Genomic DNA, 4,839 nt, shown 5'->3' with positions numbered 1-4,839 from the left:
CTCTCTTCCCTCTCTTTCCTTATTATATACTAGTCCTTTGGAAACACAGCATCTGTTATGACTCCTGACAATTTTGTTTCCGTGAGTCCTATTACATCAGGGTTTTCTTCTTGAGCCCTTTCTGCCAGTTCACTTGCTTTATTGGTAATCCCATCGATGTTTGAGTACATTACCTTGAAGCTCACTTTCTTATATCCAATTTCACCCTCACTCCCCACAAGTGTAGGAAGTTGTTCCATGGTCATTGCTACTTGGGAAGGGTCATCCTCCTGCGAGGCAGTTGCCAGGGGTTAAGGGGGAGGTGGAGTGGGGGATGGAGAGCTTAGGTCTTGCTCAGGCCTGCTTGGGGCAGGAAGAAGTCCTGGGGGTGAGGGGGCCAGGGATTGCTTGGGGAGAGGGCACGCCCTCCTGTGGTGTAGTTGACAGGGGTTTGGGGGAGGTGGGGTGGGGGATGGAGGGCTTAGGTCTCGCCTGGGCTTGCTTGGGGAAGGAAGAAGATCAGGGGCTGGGAAAGCAGGGGATACTTGGGGTAAGGGGAGAGGGAGGATTTGGGTTTTATGATGGGCATTGTGCAGGGGCAAGGAAGGGTTTGCGCTGGGGGATAGGGGATGCCCTTTTGGGTGGTGAGCTGGGGTGTTGCATTCCCCATTGCGTTCCTGAGTTGCTGGATTGGGGTTCCCCACTCCCCTCTGGGATTGCTGGGTTGGAGGCTGAGGTTACATGGCTCCCTTCCCTCTCCCTGCGCCTTTTCCTTGCATCTGCTGCCCTTACTATCTGTCCCTCTGAACATATACCTCTTTGTAGGTCCTTGCATACCTCAGTTTGCTCTTCTTTACTAGGATGTCCTCTTTGATGACCTCGCTCTTGAATACTACCTTGATTAGTAGCGGCGGAGACTATGGTAAGAATGTTATACGTTTTTGATAAAATAAACACTCTTCACTCCATCATCTGTCCTTTTCTACGTACCACAGACATATTGTTTAAAAACAGGAGAGTGTGAGGTGCATTACCACTCCCACCCAAAGCTCCTGGGTGGTCCATGGGAGGGCCTCCCTCTCTCCACCCTCAACATACCCTTCTCGATCCTACATACTATTATTATTTAACTATTTATACATAACTACATACCCTGCTTAACTCTACGCTATTTACACGTATATTTTCATATTACACTCTTGCACATATACTACACACACCTATTACCACACTTACCTCCCCTTAGCCTCTCTACCCAAACCCACACACGGATCCAGTTCTACACATTATTATATCTGAGGAAAAGAGCCGCGCGGGTGGGGGCACTCATCTCACCTTTAGAGATGATTCCCACATCCTCACCTGTGTCGTGTGTGTCCACGGACACACCTGACACAGGTGTGAAATGATGAATTAACTCGAAACTCAACACCTGGCGACAAAATCAATCAGTTGCCAAAATGCATTCACATGTACACTTACACCTACTATTAAGCAATATTTTTAAGTTGAAGTGAGTCAAACCAGTAACCAAAATGGTCAGTTCAAGCTCACACACACTAGATGAACCTTAATTGGCCTCGAAGGCCATTTAATAACATCCCGTGCAACAGTTGCTCCACTGAAAAAAAGAACTTTACCTCTAATTGACAGTATTACTTACCGGCACTCGGTTAACAGTTCACATACAGCAAACGCTGTCTATCATAAACATTACAGGTATAATTATTGCTCTGACAATGAAACTGACTTACAATAGGTAAGAAATGATAATAATAGATCCACATTCGCAAGCAATCGAGTTGCTGAAATATGAGAAATTTCTGCAGGCTTCCAATTTTGACATGTCCCAACCAAGGACAACCCTGCCGATTGTTTAGCAAGAGGAATGACATTAAAACAGTTTACGAAACCCGACATATGGTTTTGGAAGTCCAGAAATACACAATCTACCCAGTCCTTCTCTGTCCTGCCTCTCAGTGTATATACACTGCGTATATACGGAGCCGGCGGCCGAGCGGACAGCACACAGGACATGTGATCGTGTGGTCCCGGGTTCGATCCCGGGCGCCTGGCGAGAAACGATGGGCAGAGTTTCTTTCACCCTAAGCCCCTGTTACCTATCAGTAAATAGGTACCTGGGAGTTAGTCAGCTGTCACGGGTTGCTTCCTGGGGTGTGTGTGTGGTGTTGGAAAAAAAATTAATAGTAGTAGAAACAGTTCATTGACAGATGAGAGGCGGGGTCGAAAGAGCAGAGCTCAGGCACAACTTGGTAAATACAACTAGGTGAATACACAGTAGATAATGGGTACACCTCTTAGTGTATATAGCTATCCAGAGAATAACGAGTCTGTACATATATAGGGAGTGACTGATGATTGGCAAAGTGGCCCACCGTTCAGGGTACTCATGATTAGTGAAATATATGCCTACGACCGTCCCAAACCTTAGGAGAACCTTGGGGATCGAACTCGGTCATAGTCAAAAGTAGTGTAGGGAGTCCGTAGAATGGGACGGGTAGCGTCGCAGAGGGGGTAAAATGGGGACGTTGAGGGGTCACAGAGGGTAAAATGTGTGTCACGTAGGTAAGAGGGGAGGGGAGAATAAGCATGTGGGCATGTAAAATAAAAATAAAAAAAAATGTTTATTTAGGTAAGGTACATACATACAATAAATTTTTACAAAGATTGGTTGACTTATAGGTAGAGCTAGTACATACAATGCCTAAAGCCACTATTAAGCAAAGCGTTTCGGGCATGATAAACTTAAATGACAAGCTAAATACTAATTGAGCATAATGAGTAGAATGAAAACATAGCTGAAAAAGCAGCACAAATACAATTATGTCGACAAACAGCGCTCTTTAAAAAAAAAAACAGACATTGGTTGACAATAGAAGGGTAAGGTAGGTTACAGGGAATTTATTAGGTATAGCTTCGCTTTTAACTTAAACTGGTTGAGAGAGGTACAGTCTTTAACATGGTTGGGAAGGTCATTCCACATTCTGGGCCCCTTGATTTGTAGAGCATTTCTAATTTGATTAAGTCGTAACTCTAGGAATATCAAAACTGTATTTATTTCTGGTGTAGTGCTCATGGGTTCTGTTACAACCTTCTATGAAGCTTTTGAGATCAGGATTGGCATTATAGTTTAGCGTTTTATATATGTATAATACACATGAGAGAATGTGCAGTGACTTAATGTCTAACATATTCAGAGATTTGAGTAGGGGTACCGAGTGATGTCTGGGGCCAGAGTTGGATATTGTCCTAATAGCAGCTTTGTGTTGAGTAATTAGAGGACGTAAGTGATTTTGGGTAGTAGAGCCCCAAGCACAAATACCATAGTTGAGATATGGATAGATAAGGGAGTAATAGAGAGTCACCAGGGCAGGGCGTGGTACATAATATCTGATCTTAGAAAGAATGCCAACAGTTTTTGAAACTTTTTTTGATATATTTAGAATGTGTCCCTGGAAATTCAGCTTGTGGTCAATGAGAATGCCAAGGAATTTGCCATCAAATTTGTTACAAATTTGGGTATTGTTTATTTTGAGATTTATTTGATTAGAGGATTTATTGCCAAACAGAATATAGAAAGTTTTGTCAATGTTAAGGGTGAGTTTGTTGGCAGTTAGCCAAAGATGGACTTTATTTAGCTCAGTATTTACTGTGGCATTTAGAGCAAATGGGTCAGGACTGGACATCAGTCTCAAAGGTTTCCCCGGATGTTATGACGCATGGCGTCCGGCCAGGCGTCACTTGAGAGTGTGTCATGTTGGGTAGGAGCTGGAAGCTATGTGGATGGTATGCGGTCATGTAGGGAGGAGGAGGAGGAGCATGTAGGTTATGTTGTGTAGGGAGAGGGGAGCCCCCATACCTGAGAGGATATCATTGACGTCCATTAGTTCCCCCTACAGGAGGCCGTAAGTGTTGAGGGGGGTATGAGAGAGCAGCCTCTTGTGGATGTGGTTCATTTGCCTTAATCGTTTTTCAGTGTCTTCAGAGAGGTCTTGGAGATGTTCACCCCAGCAGGCCTCTCCCACCACTGCGGATTCGTTAAGGAGGGGCGTTGTTCTTACTTCCGCCAGCAGGCCCTCACCTGCCAACCATCAATCACTTCTCATTTGACTGGGATTGTTTCCCTCCCCTCACACACAAACGCGCCGTTAGTTCACTGTGAGTCTTCATTCACTACACACACACACCATACAGTTCCGCGTCATTAAAAGACGAACCTTAACAGCCTGCATGATATGCGGTGTCTTCTATATTCCATTACCAAATCAACTATGTCGTTTTCAGTGCACAAGCTGTGAAAAACCGCCCCTAGGCCATTACGACATCAAATGCAAGCGATGTCAGCAGATTTTCTGCGATAACCGTGAGTGATATTCTTATTTAATATTCCACAGTTCATTTTATGGCATTCACAGGTGAAATATCGCATGTGTAAACTATTATCTCTCTCTTATAGTGTGAGAATATTTACTCATTCGGCTATTACATTCCACTCATTTAAATATGTTCTTTTCAATTCCAGTTTACAAAACAGTGAAGTGTCCTTACTGCTTACCTGCCCCGCGAAGAGGTCATCGTCGGAATGAAATTTCACATAAACGTAGGAATCATATATAAATATACTTCTCGTATCTGTATTATATTTTCATCATTGTCATCCACTTGCAAGCAAACACATGCATAATAATCATATTTTCCCCTTCACCCATGCTGAATATCATTTTGTTCCATTTCAGGTTATAATCCATACCTCGATCGAAGGAGTGAACAGATAGACGTCATCGAGTCTGTATCCCATCCGTCCCATACCCAGCTAAGGAGAGCTGATGTCACTCGCGA

Source organism: Procambarus clarkii, chromosome 21 (assembly GCF_040958095.1).
Source record: "Procambarus clarkii isolate CNS0578487 chromosome 21, FALCON_Pclarkii_2.0, whole genome shotgun sequence".
NCBI classification, from domain to species: domain Eukaryota; kingdom Metazoa; phylum Arthropoda; class Malacostraca; order Decapoda; family Cambaridae; genus Procambarus; species Procambarus clarkii.
The sequence above is the reverse complement of the archived record's forward strand: the minus strand, read 5'-3'. Positions refer to the sequence as shown.